Source organism: Dasypus novemcinctus, chromosome 4, assembly GCF_030445035.2.
Source record: "Dasypus novemcinctus isolate mDasNov1 chromosome 4, mDasNov1.1.hap2, whole genome shotgun sequence".
Classification (NCBI taxonomy): Eukaryota; Metazoa; Chordata; class Mammalia; order Cingulata; family Dasypodidae; genus Dasypus; species Dasypus novemcinctus.
Window position 1 is genome coordinate 70,017,573 of NC_080676.1, and position 18,598 is coordinate 70,036,170.

At 49.4% G+C, this 18,598-nt stretch overlaps 2 long non-coding RNA genes across 2 annotated transcripts; one reads left to right on the forward strand and one right to left on the reverse strand.

The window, feature by feature from the left end:
* Nucleotides 1-5,799: 5,799 nt before the first annotated feature.
* Nucleotides 5,800-14,935, forward strand: LOC139438879 (uncharacterized). Its single transcript, XR_011648636.1, has 3 exons — nucleotides 5,800-6,218; nucleotides 12,293-12,811; nucleotides 14,530-14,935. It is a non-coding gene; the product is annotated as an uncharacterized lncRNA (long non-coding RNA).
* Nucleotides 6,573-12,745, reverse strand: LOC131278229 (uncharacterized). Its single transcript, XR_009185516.1, has 3 exons — nucleotides 12,677-12,745; nucleotides 7,628-7,772; nucleotides 6,573-6,810 (listed from the first exon to the last, which is right to left on the reverse strand). It is a non-coding gene; the product is annotated as an uncharacterized lncRNA (long non-coding RNA).
* Nucleotides 14,936-18,598: the final 3,663 nt, after the last annotated feature.

Here is an 18,598-nt window from a genome sequence, read left to right on the forward strand (position 1 = left end):
ATCCCACATGCCCTCAGCCCCCAGACAGGCCCCGCCGCCACCCGACCGAGCCGCCGCCGGATGCGCGGCCGAAGTCCAAGGTTTGGAGAGTTTCCGGGACTGGCCGGGTCACCCTGCGGCTCGCCGTGCCTGGCAGCCCCACCCTTCCTGGCAGCCAGGCCTCCTCCTCGGCCCTCTGAACGTCTGCCAACGGCAGGGGGAAGGAGGGAGCGGGCAGCGGAGGACGGAAGGCCCGCTCGGATGTTTGCCCTGAGGAAGCCGCGGGGGCGGGCTGGGGGCTCTGCTCCTCCCCACTCCCAGCGCCACGCAGGCTGCAGTCCTGGAAGTGCCGAGTGCGCCCCCTCGTGGGGAGGGAGCGGGGAGCGCCCTTCTGCCGCCTTCCTCCCCGCGCCCGAGACCCTCGCCCGGCCTGTTAGATCCTATTAGACCGCGATGCCAGTCCCACGGCACAGCACACCACAGTCGAAAAACCCCTTTCACGTTCTATATCCGCTTGATACTGATGCGCTTTGGGGGGGATGCGGGCGGGGGTTCGTTTTAACATTTCCATTTAACAGATGAGCACACTGAGTCAGTCTCCGGCAGTTAGTCTAAGGCAGAGCTGGGAGTGGAAATCGGGTCTTTTCATTCCAGTCCTCACAGGTTTCTTTGGGGCACTACACTCAAATCCAGCAGAGAGGGAACTGGGCACGTTTTCACGTACTCCCCACCCCCTTCGTGTGAAGAGGACGGCTTCTTTTCCTTATTCCATCCTCACGTGAACCTGAGTGCTCGGTGGTAACCTGATTAAGAGCCTTTTGACTGACCAACAGACCCACCCCTCTCCTGCAAGGTCATTCTGCATTTTCAGACCCCACACAGCTCAGTGCCAGCCTTCCCTTCAGACAACAGGCCTAACCCTGGCCATTCTCGAGGAGAAAAAAGTTTTCTGCTCATGGTGGTCGCAGGCAAGGTTCAGAAAGTCTCCTGCCAGAGCTGCCTCCACCATAACAAGCCGCGCTGAGGCCCAGGGCGGTTTCACAGAGCAAATCCAGCCCTGTCAACAAAAACCACAGAAGCCTTCAGGCCGCCCCCTTGGGAGCAGGCCCTGTCACCCCTGCCCTGGCAGAGACAGATTGGAGAGAGGCCCTTTCGGAGCCATTCACTCATCAAGGAGGGGGAGGGGACCCTTGCTCTGTCTTCTTCCCAGAAAATCAAGTCCTTCCTTTGAGCTCCCCAGAGGCTGACCCCCTGCTCTGAAATGCAGCCGTACATGACCCTGGGGGATCCCTGTTCCTGGGGAGAGAGGCCTGGCTCAGAGACCCAGCTGAGGCTGGCGCCTTGCCTACAGGGCAGGGCTGGAGTGCCCGGTGGGTCCTCCATCCCCAGGAAGGCTCCCCCTCGCCTCCCAGCCTGTGCTCCACGCTGGGCTAGGGGAGGAGAACTGCCTACTGACCACGGCCTAGATCCTGTGTGAGACAGAGCTGAGCCTGAGCCCTAAGGACAGGCCAGGACAGACAAGATCTGCATTTTCAGTCCCTGCGCCCTCAGGCTTGCGGATACTGAGAAGAAGGGCCAAGCAGGCCTCCTCCCTGGGCGGCCCACCAGGCCCAGGCTGGCTAGGCACACCCCTGGCTTTGGTCTCTGGGCCAGAGGACTTTGCCCAGAGAGCTTGAGCAGGAAGGACCACAATACTCAGCTTTTCCCCTTGGCCACGGCTCCATGAAGCGCTAAAGAGGGCAGCACTGAGGAGAGGGGTAGGACCCCTGTGCCAGGCTGTGCCCAAGAACACGAAGAATTCATCGGTGTTTCCATGCGTGCATATCTTATCTCCCTGCAAAGCAGAGCTGCTCCCAGTCATGGGAAAGGTTTTTCATTTAGTCTCCCAAACCCTGGGTTCTAATTCCTACATTGCCAGCTACTCCCTCTCAGCCTCAATTTCCTTTACTGTACCTTGGGGTAGTAACCCTGCTGCACCCACATCCTTAGAGGGGCACTGGACAGCAGACTTGGGCTCTCCTCGGGCAGTTATCTGGAGGCCCAAGGAGCACTGTGGCCAGCAGAGTGGTCCTTTGCCCTCCTGAGGTTGGGACAAGCGGGATAACACTGTAGGTAGGCTTGGAGTTGTGTCCCATTTTCTCACCTGGGGCAAGGCCGCACCTGCCTCTAAGAAGACGCTAGAGGTTTGCCTGCCCTAGTCTGCCTGCGCTATTCCATGCACCCCTGATGGATTGGTTTCCTTCTGGGAGGCACATTTCTAAGAAATTAAATGGAGCTTGGACAGAGACCAGTGAAGGGAGTCAAAACCACTTCATAGGAGAAACATACAAAGGGACTTGGCAGTTCAATCCAGAGGGAGAGAGCTATCTTCCAATAGCCACCGGCAGTCATGTGAGACGGGTGTGATCCGGATGTGATCTGACCCCAAAGGGCATGACTAGGGTCTGAGAGTGAAAGTTGATGGAGGGCAGATTTTTGACTTATATTGGAAAGAACTTTCTAAAACCCGAGCTATCCAAGGTAAAAATAGACTGAATTAGTGAGCCGTGAACTCCCAGTCACTGGAAGTGTTCAGGCTTGGGTTAAGCCAGCATGGAACTGGGGGGTGGAATTCATAAAGGAAATTCATGAGCTAAGGATCGTAGAGGGTCGTTCTGCTTCCTGGGGACCCCAGGATTCTGTGTTCGCCATGGGATGTGAAGTTTTCCCAGATGTTAATTAGCAAGCATTGCCCAAGAGGGGGCTTCACTCGGAGTGTGTTGCTGGTACCCCCTGAAGCATCACACAGATTGTACATATTACCCGCGTGTGGGAGGGGCCAGGGCATCTATCAGCAGAGGCAGTTTAATGGGTTATAAACGGTTCTGTTCCCATGTAACATTCTATTTACACACACACGAAGTGTCCCTCTCTCTCCCCTGCCGGTTTAAATAAAGCCCACAGAGGCTCCTCACACTCACTGCCACGAAGCTAAGTACACCAGCCTCTGGTGCATGTGGTCTTCGCAGTGCCAGGAAAAACAAGTTTGTGCCTGAAAATAACCCACCCTGTAATGAAGCAGGCCAATTTTTCAGGGCTGGGTGGTCTCCCAGTTGCCACACACGAGTTGGGCGTGTAGTGTTCACAGGCCAAAACCTACACTCTAGACACCCCAAGACAGGGGGAAAGGAGGGACCTGGGCATAGCCTGCTTCTAAGGAGGCTGGTGGTGTTTCTTGAGACTGATGGCCCCCAGGTTGGACTTCCTGTCCATCCAGCCACCCCCCTCAGCCCAGAACCTGGGGCCAGCAGACAGCCCGCAGTAGACCAGCTGTTTGGATAAGGAAAACCAGCAAGCGAGAGTCGTCGGGGCTGAAGAACAGTCTTCATCTGACAAGGGGCCCAGTCCAGACCCCAGGATAGGGCAACGCTTAGTGGAAGGTCACTGGGTTCCTTCAGGCAAATTAATACCCAGGGACCAGATCGTGTTTTACCTTGTTTTCATCAGTACCCCAGAGAACATATATGGGGGTGGCCTAGCTTTTCAGAGCTAGGATGGTTGAATGTCCCCCAGAAGAAGTGATGCAGAGGACAGAAGAGAAGCTAGAGCCCCAGCCTGGAGAGCATGCTGCCCCATGCTGTCCTATGACAAGTCAGGACCCCATCTCCCCGGTCACCAATTTTGTCCACCAAGCTCCACTCCACGTGAATTCCAGGTTTAAGGAGGTCAGGAGAATAGGATGCCTGCTGGCTCTCACCCACCTCACCTCATGTAGACCCCTCCCTCCATTCTTGTCTGGCTGCACGGCCTCCTTTCAGACCATGGACCCAGCAAGTTTGCTGCTACCACTGCACTCTCTGTGTCCTCTCTGCCTGGATGCTCTCCCCCTGCCTTTGAGTCCTTCTGGCCTCAGTTCACAAGTTATCTCCTCCAGGAGGTCTTTTCTGACCTCAAGCGCTACCTCACTGCCTGCCATATCGTGGCATGGTACTTCTTTGTAGAGTGTTGCCTGATGTTTTCTTGTTTATTTACTTGTGTATATATGTCTGCTTAATCGGATTCCTCCTCCTAAAATTTAGGTAGCCTGAGCGTGGAGATCTGGTGGCTACTCAACAAATATGATTGACTGACCAAAGGAGAAAATTTCCTTTCCAATGGCCAACAGTCCAGAATTGGAAGAGACTCTTCTTCACGGAGCTATTCCCAAATATTAGGTTTTAAATAGGGTGATTAGGTTTTTTAATCAGGTGATTCACAAGGCCCCTCGTCCCTTGGACAGTAGCTCCGACATAATCATGATGCCTCATGCTTATTTTCCCGGCCCCTTCAAGAGTAAATGGAATTTTTCTGAGAATAACCTTTCTTTGTTTTACTTCTTGCTTGCCTTAGGAAAGCTGAGGAGCAGGGGTTGACAGCCTGCCCTCTCTCCCTCCCTCTCCCATAATTGCTTCCCTCCCTTCTTCGTCTCCCATCCTGAGTGTTTGTCATTCTCTGCTTGTGGCAAATTGCTTTTCACCTTTGAAAACCAAGAACGGTTGCTAACCAAGACAGCCCGGAAGGGTTTTTGTTGTTGTTTTGGGGGTTTTGTTGTTGTTGTCGCTGTTATTTTGTTTTCTTTTGTTTTTTTTGTTTTTTTTATGTGTGTGTGTATTTGTGTGTTTTTTTTCAAGCAGGGGTTACTTAGAGATAGAAAATACTATTGATTACTATCCCCAACAGCAATTCAGCGAAATTCAATTTAATAAGCATTAAAGTCCACCCGAGGCAGGTGGTGACTGCGCTGGATTCCTAGCAGTGAAGAGGGGCCTGCCTCTGAGGGACGGCCAGTAAGGAAGAGATTCTCTTCAACTCAACAAATGTTTTATTAAGTGCCTACTGAAGGCTGAACACAGCGTGCCCACAGGGAATGAGGCACAGACCTTGCCCATAAGAAGTTCGTCATCATGTGGAGAAGGAGAAATTGCTGACAATTCCAATATTGTACCTTCTGTGACGGGAGAAGTACGTCGGAAAGGATGGCGGGGACTTAAGGGAGCTGACAGGGAAGCTCAGCTTCAGGGACAGTTGGAGTCAGCCAGGAAAAGGGTGGGGGTGCAGGGGAGGCGGTTTTAGGCAGAAGGTCTGGGAGTTGGCTGCCTGGGTCCTAGGCCTGAAAGGAGGCTCCTGCGGCTGGAGGGGAGGGAGGGAGAGGACAGCCTCAGGCCGGGCTGCAGAGGCAGGCAGGGACCAGCCTGAAGGAAAGGAGCGGGGAGAATGGAGGAGAGCGAGCATTCCATTTCAGCAAAAAGCTGGGAAAGGTGGGGGGCAGCGGAGAAAGTTGAGGCGATAAGACGCGTTAGGACAAAAAGTTTGGACTTTATCACATAAGCAACGGGGAACCAGGGGCATGATTGCTCAGGGCTGAAGTGGGGCGGCTTGGGGTGGAAGACCAGTTTGGAGGCTGTTACCAGGGTCAATGTGAGACGGCAAGGTACATACCGGGGCTGCCGGGATTTTACAAATAGGGAAACTGAGACCCAGGCACAGATCTGCTTGACTCGGCGAGAGGCAGCAGAGAGAAAGAGAGCAGAGCTGAAGAGCCAGGAAGCTGGGGTTCAGGCCCAGGCTCTGCCGTCGAATGAGTCTCTTCCCCTCTCTGGGCCTCAGTTTCCCTACCTATAAAATAAGGGAGTCAGAGTGGCTGACGCTAAGGCCCTTTCCATCTCTGACCTCTCTAGGTGAGCCGAACTGCAGAAGCAGGAACCCCTCCCGCCTCCTCCCTCCAGCCCTGGAGCCAGGCCTTTCCAACCAGCCCATTTGTCATTTAACACTGTGATGAAAAGGAATGAAACGTCAGGCGCAGCCGCCGCCTGTTGCTCCCTGGCGCGTCTGAGGGGAGAAAGCCCCTTCCCTGCGGCCTTGCCCTAGCTGTCAGCGCGGCCGCCAGGGCCCAGGTAGGGTTTCAGTGGTTGCCGGTGGCGGCCGCCCAGCAACGTCTGGCCGATGCCATCTCCTCGTGCCTTCTCGCCGAGCCTTGGCCGGCTGTCAGGGCTTCTCACGCGGCGGCATTCCTGCCTGCACCCCGAGGAAGGTACGGAAGGCCTGTGCCAGACGGACCGGCAGCTGACCCGGCCCGGGGAGCAAGCTGGGGTGTCCGGCGACTTGCAGCCCTGGGCAGGCTACCGGGGAGGGCAGGAAGGGGCGGGGAGGCTGCCCCAGTGTCTCGGCTTTGCTTCAAGAGTCAGCAGAGAAGGCAGAAAACCAGCCACCTCGTCAGAGAGGTAAGGACGGCTCAAGGCGAGGAAAATGGAGCCCCCTCTGCCCCCGGCAGACCTCATACCTCCCTCTTCAACCTCCCAAACCCTCACCCGAACTCCCTGCACCTTCCACGGCCCCTCAGCCCCACCCAACTTCCTCCCAGCCTCTCCCCAGCTTTGCCCCCCACCCACCCCCCTACCCCCGGCAGTCACAAGTCAGTGTCTTGTGGTTAAGTCTCAGAATCTTACACGGCAGGAGGTTTTCCTTCCTTGAAATCTCCCTAAAGGTTCTTCCAGGAGGGGTAGGAGAAGCAGACCCAGCGCTGAGGAGCCAGGCGGGGAGGCCTCCTGGCACCCCAACCCTAGCACCAAAAGAGCCTCGGCCTAACCCACACGAGAGAAACGGGGCCCAGGAGGTGGCAGGGCGGCCGGCCCCCCGACGAGGCATTGGCCCCAGGCCCCAGCTGGGTTGGCAGAGGCTCTGCTTGGCACAAATCCCCTTGGAAACAAATCTCTGCTACTCACTTCTTTCTTCCAGTTGGCTGACAATGGAGTTGGAGCTGTGTGCTTGTATCCTTTTTTTCTTTTTAACCTCTTCACCTCCTTTTTTTGGCTACTTTAAAAAGAAAAAAAAAAGTTTTCAAGCAAAACATATTGCAAGGCCTTTCTACGTCTTAGTTTCCCTAAGAAAACAATTATGCTCACACTAAAATTGCAATGGCCCCAGGATTTGTGCCGCACTGCACTGTGTACAAAATATTTGTGCAGATCTTCACGTCAGCCCCAAGCTGCAGACACGGCAGGTGTTCTCCATCCCATTCCCAGGGAGCGACTCTGTGGCTCAGGGAAGAGAAGGAGCTAGCTCCAGGTCACACAGCTGTTCAGGAAAGGACTCAGGTACCCAGATTTTGCCAAAGAAGATCCTGGGGCCAGTTTCCGTGTGGCCCCTCTTGGCCCCAGCAGCCCCGAAAGGGAAGGAAGCCCATCTTCCCACAGTCTGAATGTCCCTCTAATTTTCCGTCCCATGTTACCTAACGTGGGAAAACTGGGCAGCATATGGATATGATCAGAGATGAGGCGCACGCTTCATTAGTCCCCATAGGAACCAAACATGTATGGCTATCTCCTACCACTCCCCCTCCACATCCCCACTGAGAGAGAAGGGCTAAGTAACTGGGGCTACATTTCTTGAGCACCTACTGTCTGCCCTATAAACATTATCTTGTTTTAAACATGGTAGCAACTTTTTAAGGTGGGTTTAATCCCTCTTTTATAACTAAGAAAACTGAAGCCCAGAAAACGAGATGTACAGGAAGATATGGAGCCAGGATTCAGACTGAGGGCTTTTGAACCCCAAACCCCATGCTTCTTTCTATTGTCTGTATGCTGCTATCTCCTGAAACCACATCCCTCTTTTCTTGTGTGTTTCTCACCATGAGAAGGCAGAGTCCACAGGTGAACTGGGCAGTTGGTGCGCTGTAGCTTTGGAAAAATCTCTTTTTCCTTTCAGAGGGACGAGGCTGGCCTCATTGGATGTGCTCTAAAGTCCTCTTGATGCTTGGGCATTCTCTACCTATCCTGGGGCAAACAGAAATAATAGAATCTAATTAACTCTAAAAAATTGTTATCAAGTTCCTTCCGCATGCCTTACACAGAACTAGGTGCCAGGACAAACTTAATCCATATGTGGTCCTTGTCCTCAGAGGACTTCTAACAGAAGGCTGAACAGAACACGAGAATGACACCTTGGAAAATAGATCGTGGAAAGATGGAGAGACTTGCAGTCATGACAGCTCAAAGGGTTAGAGACCTTGGTAGGCAACTCAGACTCCCTCTCAGCAGGCAGGCCCAGAAGATGGAGTATCCCTGTTCTCTTGCCTGGTCTAGGAGGCCCTGAGAGAGCATGCCTTTCACAGCATAACTGACAGAGGAGCAACGGGGCCCAGGAAGTCTCCAGCAGGTTCCCTCTTGGTCTCCTGTCTCTGCTGGGGCATGTGCCTCAATACCTGTGGACTAAAGTTGGGGATGACACAGATACTCCCACCTCTCAGGCCCAGGGGAGGTGGCAGGCTTGGAGAACCCGCATGTTGAGGGCAGGACTACCTTCTGAGTAAATTCAATTCCACACCAACTACAGTGAACCATCCGTTGTGCTAGCACTGGAGAGAAGGCTTAAGAAACTGAAGTCCCAGCCTTCAAAGGGCTCCCTGGCCACTGGGATAGGCAGGACATCTCTGGTCTAAGGAGAAGTTTACATGGCCAAGAGATGGGTAGACAAGGTGCAGTGGGAGTTCCTGGTGGGGAGATGGGTAGACAAGGTGCAGTGGGAGTTCCTGGTGGGGAGATGGGTAGACAAGGTGCAGTGGGAGTTCCTGGTGGGGAGAACAATTGATTCTGTCTGGAGGTATCAAGGAAGGCTCCAAAGAGGGGATGACCCTGAGAAGGGCCCTGGAGGACAGTAGGATTTGGACAAGTGGGATTGGAAGGAAAGGGCGGGGGTGTCTCTGTGGAAAGAGCAACGGGAAGTGTGCTCCAAGCCTTGGCTCAGCCATGCTCCAGCTGGTGAACTCGCTTAGCTTCTCTGAGGCTATTTCCTCATCATGAGGATGGAGAAAATTTTTCCATGATCCTGGGAAAAACCTTCCTGTGCACACTCCCCTCTCACACAAGTCATCAAAACCCCTCTTCCTGTCTCCTCAGTCACTCCTCCCTAAATTTATCCTTTTGGGAACTGGAGACTCCTAGAAGAGAACCCTGTGGCTTCTGCTGCCACAGCCTCACTCGGTGTGCAAAACTGAACATAATTGCTGGGACAGCCCTTCACTGTCAATCAAGATATCCTAACATTTTACAAATAAGGACGCTGAGACCCAGAAATGTTGCATGACTTGCCCAGGGTCACCCAGCCGATGAGGGGCAGAGCCAGGGCTAGCAGCTCCTTTCCAATCACGGCCCTACAGCTGAGTGGACTGAAGTGGATTCTGACGTCTTTGGATCCTTTTCTTTTTTGAGAGAAACCCTTGCCATTCCATCTGGCCCTCAGGGTCAGACCAGGCCTTCACTCTTTCTCCCATTCCTAGCAGCCTCTTGAGTCCACCCTGTTCTAGCATCTAGTGATGACGTGAGACTGAGTCAGGATTTCTGGGGCCAGGGCCCAGCTGCGGAAGTCAATATCAAGTTAGTGAAACAATTCTAGCCCCCAGAGCAAAGGTCCGAGAATGTGAGACCTTCAACCCAGGCCCCTGGTAGGCAGAGGGTGAAGCAGATGACGTGTCTCGCCTCCTGTTCCCATGGTGCTTCCTTCGTTGGCGGCCTGTATGGGGGGCTGGAGGGATGAGAACTTGCCAAGTGCAACCAAAGCTTCTGGGCAGGGAGCAGGAGATGGAAAACGTGCATAGGGGGAGGGGGAGGCAACACCAGGGACAGCGCATCTGGGGCTGTGAACAATAATTGCTCCCTTGAAGGATGTTTCACAAGACCCCAGATGTTAACAATGGAAACCATCATGCTTGCAGCCACAGAGAAGACACTAGTGGGTGGGTGGGTAGTAGGTTTCAGAGCCACTGCGAGCCTCAGAGGCACAGACGACGCCCAGGGCGGTGCCTCCAGGCTGCGGCCGAGTCTATCATGTGGAGAGAACAGCTGTGGAACTCGCGTTTCGTGCCCGTGCCTGTGTGTCAAGCTGCACCGTCCTCTTTGCAGGCTTTATTTAGAGTCTGATTATATCTCCCCCCTGTTCATACGCTCCCGGATTTCATAACTGTTGGGGCTCTTTCTCAGGGGCAGGCGGTGAAGGGAAATGCCTTGGGAAAAATTCAGGCATCCCAGCCTCCAAGCAAAACTACAAAGCCTAGATCTGGCTGTTTCTCCTCCTGCCCCAACCTCACTCAGAGTGCAAAACTGAACAGACATCTGCGGATCTGCTTGCTGCCCATTGCCCTTTCTAAACCTCTCCAGCTCATCTCTCTCTGGACTGACTGATGATTTGGTTTGGCTGGATTTCACAGGCCTCTGGGTTTGGAGCCTTGTTCTGTTCTGTCCTTAGAGGGGACTGGACGCAGCCACGGACGCTAGGGATTCAGGCAACTTCTGGGAGTGGAGGAGGTTGGGCTTGGCAGGATCTGGGCAGGACTGAAAGATCCTTATCTTCAGGAGCTATCACAGAACCTCAGAGCTGAAAAGGACTTCTCAGACCATCTCCTCCAAACCCCTCGTCCTACTGAGCCACTGGGGCTCAGGGTGGGAACCCACCCATGGTCACAGAGAAGTTAGGGAAGTTACATCTCAGGCAGGTTAGGGGTAGTTTCCTCTACTTGGAAGAGGAAACAGGGAACTGGATGCCCTGGAGAATTGGCCGCCACTGATGAAATGAGGTAGGATGCTACAGGAGGCTCGACCCATAGGGATCCCCTCAAAGCCAGCCCATGGTCCTTTCTGTAGACTTCCATGGCAGAATCCTTTCCCTAAATTACAAGACACACAAACCAATTCTTAGAGGCCAATAGTAAAAGACATATCATGGTGAAATTCTTAGACCTATTTTGGCCAATAATTGCTAGTTCCTTCCTTGGGAAAACATTGCCTGGGCTTCTAATAGGAAGTCAAATGGACCATGAGAACAATACCCTAACTTCTTCTGATCTCCTGTTGCTATGGGTGAAAACAGGTAATGGGAAGAGGTAAAGGCAGATGGCAAGGACAAAACTGGGATGGTGGAAAGACCTAGGCCAGCTGAAGGCTTCAGTTCAAAGAATCAAAGTTTGCCTTTAACAGTCTTTCCATAATTTATTAAAAACCAGGCCAATCAAGCACTGTTTAAAAACACCAAACTGTAAACAAAAGGGGACAACGGAGCCATAGCTCTAAAATTTTAGTGAGTACCAGCACATCCTGGGGAGCTTGTCAACATGCAGATGCCCAAGTTCCTTCTCTAGATTCAGAAGGTCTAGGTGAGGGCCCAGCAACCTGCATTCTGACACACTCCTTGCCCTCTGTGATTCAGTTGTGGGTGGAGAAGTGTGACATGTTGAGAACGCTAAGACCTGAGTCATTAAGGAAACGTCCTGAGCCTCCTAGACAGTGAGGCTGTGCTGCCCCCAGGAGCACTGCTCACCTGCCTCTGCAGTACGTGGAGCAGGAGGATGTGCCAAAAACAGGCTGAGAGAGAACCAAGGCTCCAGGCCCAAGCCAACAATTCAAGTTCCAGTGAGTTTTCAAGGCAAAGAAGGCTTGGGTGGATAGGAGCTGGGGACAAAATGCTGGGGCCACTGAGAGCAAGGAAGGGGAGGCAGGGAAGTAAGTGGGCAAACAGGAGAGAGGTCTGAGAGCACCAGACACAGCAGGCTCTGCGTTCCCAGCCACACAAGGTCCTGGGGCACGAGGGACGCTTGCTGAGTAAGGAAAGCAAAATACCGAATAGCCACATAGGCCATTTCAGCTGTGCAAAGAACACCAACAAAGAGAATTTGGAGAGGTGTAAATAACTGAGTTTCATCATCATCTGGTTCCTTTTTTTCCATAAACTTTGCTTAAGGGCATAATAAAAAATAAACACAGGCAAATTGCATTTACTTCACACACAGTCATTTCTGCGTGTTCTATGTTAAATTCAAAATTCATATGCATGGGCTGAACTTCCTACATCAGTCAAAACATAAGCCCTTAGAAGAGGGGCAGATGTAGGGGTGGCTATATCCTCAAATGTCCCATAACTCCTGCTCTTTCCCCACTAAACCCTCTGCCATTGCATGCATTCCCTGCCATGTCCTCACTGCCCAGAACGTAGAGACCTGAGCTCACCGGCAGGCAAAGTCCTGCCAAATTAAATTCTTCTCATCTATTAATGGGAAGTGTGAGGGAGAGGAGGCCTGATGTAGTGGAAAGAACCCTAGACAAGAAGTCAAAATATTTGAGCTCATTTCAAGAACTGGCTTGCCATTTGTGAGCCTGGGTGAGTGACTTTCCCCCAACAGGGCCTCAGTTCCCTCAACTGCACAATAAGGGACTATATTAGTTATCTATTGCTGCATAATAAATTACCCCAAATGTAGAGGCTTAAAACAACAAACATTTTTTATCTCACCATTTCTTTGGGTCAGGTATTCGGGAGCAATGGATGCTTCTGGCTCAAGGTCTCTTAGGACGCTGCCACAAGCCATCAGCCACCCGGAGGCTCGGCTGGGGCTGGAGGGTCCCCTACTAATCTAGCTAGCAGACCTCAGTCTCTCACGACCTGGGCCTCTCTGCAGGCTGCCTCACAACGTGGCAGCTGGCTTTCCCCAGAGCAAGTGATCCAAGACAGAGAGAAGCCAAGACAGAAACCCTCGTCTTTTTATTACCTGATATTGGAAGTAACATCCTGTCACTTCTGCCATATTTCTATGTTCTAATGAGCTCATCAGTAAGTCCAGTCCACACTTAAGAAGAGGGTCATTAAGCTCTGCCTCTTAAGGGGAGTAGTATCAAAGAATTTGTGGACACACCTTTGGAACCACTTCAGGAAGTTAGATCTGTCCTCTCTGAGGTTCCAGGTCTGTGGCTGCTGCTCCCTCCATCCCTTGGACTGTTAGTCGCGATTGACATAAAAGAATCGGAGCTGTCCACGGATCTTTCTCCAGGTAGGCCGTAATCTTTTCTCAGTAAGGTGGACCTGGTGAATGGGGAGTGGAGAATGGAAAGATGTGCTTCTCAGAAGGATGCACAAATCAGAAAGGCTACGATTCTCTCCAGTGAGCTCAGACACTTAGAGTCGTTGCTGAAAGGGTTCTGAGTGCCAGTGGAAAGGGTACCTGGCCTGGGTGCCCTCCTCCTGCATGTAAGGGACAAGCTCTAGCCACCAGTGATTCTGGGGCCCAGCCAACCCGTGTAGAGCCCTCCCCAGCCCACAGCAGGGACAAGCCAGCAACAGACGTCTTCAAGAAGAAAGGCACATCAGAGGACGAACTAGAAAGGATGCAGAGTCAATTCTCTCCTATTGAGCGAGAGGAGAAGGGTACAGAAAATTGCTAAGAATTAAGTTGTCTTACCAGGCATAAGACAAATATTGTGTGGTCTCCCTGATATGAACTAAATACAGTGAGTAAACTTAGGGAGTTAAACGACACAGTAGAGGTTCGTAGGAGACAATGTGGGTTGGGAAGGGAGAACTGATGCTGAATTATGTAGACTGTAATAAGGTGGATAGTAAATACGTGAAAATGGGTAGAGTTGATGTAACACATTATAATGAGTATGACTAACATGCTGACTTATAAATGTGAATGTGGCTGAAAGGGGTAGTTTAGGAAGGTTCATGTTAATTGAAAGACAACTAAAGGATAATCTAGGTACTAGATAATATGGTGGTAGATGGGGATTGTGGTTATTAATATAAAAACAAGAATGTTCCTCTATTACACGGTATTAAGAATATGGTAATACACTGGAAAAATACAACTAATGTAATTTATAGACTAGTTAATAATATTGTACTATTTTTTAAGCAAAGGCAAAGAAGGTACTATATCAATGCTAAAGTTAAAAAAGAACATGGGATTTAATTTTTATGAGACGTGAATATGATCAAGCTTTTTTTTTCCTTATTTTCTTCATTAACAAGGAGACCTTGGTCATGTCATTTAACTAATCTGTGCCCATTTATTCATCTTTTGGAACCCTGTTTTGAGGTTTAAATGAGATAAATGTGCCTTGATGGGATTTTTTTAAAAGTAATACTTTCATATTTTTAAAGTTGAAATAAAATATAGATATAGATAGGGATACAGATACAGATGATATATAGATAATATATATAGATATAGATATATAGATATATAGATATAGATATAGACAGATGGATAGGAAAATGGATAGAGATAGAGATAGAGATAGAGAGAGATAGAGATAGAGATAGGGAGAGGCATTGCAGTGTGACAGTGTGAGGTTAACCACCTAAGCTTTGGCATCAGACAGATGGGTTTGAACACTGGCTCTGTCACTTTAAAAAAATCAGAGTTAATCCAGTTTAACTGTATATCCGGCATCGGAATCCCCTCTGATTTATGACAGCAGATGACAGACGGTTATCAGGCCTTTGCTTGAATACTCCTCGAGTCTGGGAACTCGCCACTCCTGCTTGGACCAGACCTGGAGCCATCAGTCATCCTCTCTGCTGCTGCTTCCTTCTGCTTCTGTTCCTTTTGCTCCAACAGAAAAACAGCAGTTTTGAATTTCAAATGGCCCCTAACATAACAAAGGAGAAATAAAAGTGCACTCTCTTATTTCAGTCTAGATAAAGTCTTCTTGGCAATCTCCAAAATATTTCACTTATCCTCACTTGCATCTTGTTTCATTTCAGAGCCCCGTGATAACTGAAATAAAATCCCAGGTCGACCCTGGAAGGCACAAGGCAGGAGGGTGTCCAAACACCAGGTGAAGACCCAAAGGCTCCACGTTCTACAGCCCGCACCCCTGCAAGGGGAGAGCCCCTCGGTCACCCCAAACCCCTGGTCTGAGTCCCTAAATCAGCTTTATAAGCAGACATCTGCCCCTCTCCATCTTCGAAATCAAAGGTGAAGATCAAAATAAGGAGTCCTTGCGTTTTCATTAGGGACTTTAGCAAACGTGACGAGGACATTCAGATTCGCGTTCCCTGTTTTGTACACACACATAAGTCGGCGCTAAGAGGATTACTTTTCCTGAAGCCACGTTCTTCTTAAAGGCCCCTGTCAAAGGAGACCCTTGTTAAACAGCATTTTCTCTAATTCCTCTGGCTTTTCTTCCTTGCCTCAGTGTACAGACATCCAGCCTGCTCCCAAATCCACGCACCTCACAGACGTCAGGATAAAGATCGCCCCGGAGCTCCATTCTCCTCCCGCGCCTGCTTCCTAAAGAAAGCTGAAGATGAACATTAGCGCTCGGTTCAGCAGCAGCCGAAAGGGAAGGGCAGGCCGGGCGAACCCTCGACGCCCCCCAGAGAAAAATGTAGCCTTTTTGCCTCTCTTCCAGTGAATGGCTTTTCGAGGGTTTTCATTAGGGCCTAGGTCTACTGGTGCAGAAAGCCTCACAGATGTTGACACTTTTTTCATCCCTGGGTTAAGATGTCTTCCATAAGCTTTTATTCCTCATTTGTTACTTCTTTATTATCCGGGAGGTTTTGCTGCCTCCCTCTTCTCATTTCTCTGAAGAGAGCAGCAGTAGCTGAGCCTGTCATTATCTTGGCCCTTTTCTCCTGCCTCGGGAGGCAGCCCGGGCCGCGGGCCCCATTGTGGCGAACAGCAGGTAGCTGAGGCAGGCCGGGTCACTCCTTAGACCCTTTTGTGCAGCCGCCCCCTCCTCTCTGCAGCTTGGCTCTGGGGATGTGAAAGGTCAGGGGCATGCCAAGCTTCCATACCTGAGCTTTTGTTTGGGGCTGTAGGCAAATTATTCTAGATGCAACTTCTTGGAAAGCAGCCTGGAGACTCCTTTCTCCTTCATTACCATGCACAGCTGTACTCCCTCCCCGTCCCTTGGGACTGAGAGTAGAGGGATCTGAGGGGGGTGGACATTAGCACAGATCTTCTTTTTCCCAAAAAAAAAAAATGCCTTTAGAAAAAAAATTTCTACCTGGAGGATGGTTCAGAGATAGATTTGAATGGAAGTCTGAATTCTTTGAGATGTTGAGAAAAGTGTTATGTAATAGACCATTCCATTGATTTTGACTATCCTCTTTGTCTCTAGTATGACAGCCTGGAACCTACCTGCAATGTAAGTTTCCTTATCTGTCGTATAAGGACAATACACCCTCCTCTGCCCACTTCACATGGTTATTGCCTAGATCCAATGAGGTGATTTAGAAACTGTTTTGCAGATGATAAGATTCTATACAGTATCATTTTTACCCACTAGTGACTGTGAATCCTCACTTGAACATAAACCATCACTTGACACACATTAATTTTTCTAAAAGTTACAGAGCAGAGATGCAGACAGATTTAAGGGTTTCAAGGCATCAGGCCCTGTCTCTGGATCTTTTCTTCTCTCTGTGTGTTCTCAGTTTATATAAGACCCAGAAAGAAGGCAGAGACCCAAACTGGGCATGCCTTACTGATGTAGTCCAACCAAAAGCCCTAAAGCAATCTAATCAAGTGATCTAATCAAAGGTCCCTTAACTAAATTGAATGCAAACAAAGGGCCCCACACCCACGGGGATGGATTAGTTCAACATAATCTTTTCTGAGAGCCACAAAATTGAAACTATCACACTACCAAATAGGAACTCAGATCCTGAGAAAGGAAAGAAGAGCATTAGAACTAGAAAATATCTAAGTAAATACAAAACACCACTGTTTCTCCTTTTGATTTCTTTATAATATATACAACTGTTTAAAGCAAAACCTATATCATTGCTTTGTGTGGCACAAAGGCAGATACCATGAAATGCGTTGCTTATAACAATGGGAATTTATTAGCTAACAGTTTGAGGCCAGGAAAATGTCCAAATCAAGGCATCATCAAGGCAATGCTTTCTTACCAAGGACTGGCTACCAGCAATCCTTGGCTCCTCTACCACATGGAAAGGCACATGGCATTATCTGCTGGTCTCTCCCTTCTCTTCTGGTTTTCATTGCTCTCAGCTTCTTGCTTCTCTCTATCACTCTTTCACGGGCTCTCTTGCTCTCTAACTCTCTCTCTTTCTATAGTCATTCCATTTATAAAGGATTCTCAAAAGAGGATTAAGACCCATCCTGAATGAGACAGATCATACCTTAACTGAAGTATCCATGTCAAAAGGTCCTACTTACAATGGGTCCACACCCACAGGAATGGATTAACTTTAAGAACATGTTTTTCCAGGGCACATACAGCATCAGATCACTACAAGAAGTTTGTATGAAATATAAACTGTAAATAGATTAAAAAGTTATGGATGTTGATTTTAATTACTAGAGTAACCATGAAAAAAAATTCAAAGAAGTATTTCTACAAGTCATCGTGTAAATTTAACTGGAATTCCAAAAGTTATCCAAATAATCTAATAAAAGGTAGGAAAGGAGGAATCAAAGAAGAACACCCAAAAAGAGACAAATAGTAAATAAAAAACAAAAAAATAGGGCCACCCAAACATATTAATGATTACATTAAGATTTAATTGACTAAACAGTCTAATAAAAAGATCAGAGTTGGTTAAAATGAGTAAAAATAAAGCAAGTCCCAAGTACATGCTGATATAAAAAGTATGCTTTAAATATAAAAACACTCTGGTTCGTTGGACTTACCCAGGTCAGCTAACATGGAAGTAAGGATGGTCAACCACCATACCAGGGAACTGAGAGAGTCTACAACTGCAAGCAGGAGAATCCCATACATCAGCAATGTGGGATCTAAGGCCCCTCTCAATTTAGCGGTGTAATGGACATCACCATCCCAGGGTCCTCAGGATAGAGGAATAAACTATGGATTAGGGAAGCAGATTTGGGTCAACAGATAGAGCATCCTCCTACCATATGGGGGGGTCCAGGGTTCAAACCCAGGGCCTCCTGACCCGTGTGATGAGCGGCCCATGCACAGTGCTGATGCGCACAAGGAGTGCTGTGCCACGCAGGGGTGCCCCCATGTAGAGGAGTCCCATGTGCAAGGATTGCGCCCCATAAGGAGAGCCGCCCAGTGCGAAAAAACTACAGCCTGCCCAGGAATGGCGCCGCACACACGGAGAGCTGATGCAGCAAGATGACACAACGGAAAGAGACACAGATTCCTGGTACTGCTGACAAGAATGCAAGCAGGCCCAGAAGAACACACAGTGAATGCACACAGAGGGCAGACAACTGAGGGGGGGGGGAGGGAAGGGGCGGCTGGGAAGGGAAGAAAATTTTTTAAAAAAAGATGACCAATAAAAAGAAATATATGGATTAGAGTGGATTTACTGGTATTCTACTAAAGAATTATTGTGACTCTAGCAATGGGAGAAATTGTATCACTGATGTGGAGACAGTGGCCATGGGAGTTGCTGAGGGCAGGGAGAGGGTAGAAGAGGTTTGATATGGGGGCATTTTCGGGACTTGGAGTTGTCCTGAATGATATTGCAGGGACAGATGCTGGACATTATATACCCTGCCATAACCCACTGACTGGACTGAGAGAGAGTGTAAACTACAATGTACACTATAATCCATGTTGTGTAGCAGTACTCCAAAATGTATTCATCAAATGCAATGAATGTGCCACATAGATGAAAGATGTTGTTGATGTCAGAGGAGTTGGGGGCAGGGAGAGAGTGAGGGTGTATGGGAACCTCTTATATTTTTTAATGTAATATTTTGTGTGATCTATGTATCTTTTTTAAAAAAAGATAATAAAAAATATATAAAAACAAAGATAAATTGAAAGTAAATGGATGATTTTTTAAAAGTGCTATACCAACAATTAAAAAAGTTGAAGTTGATTAA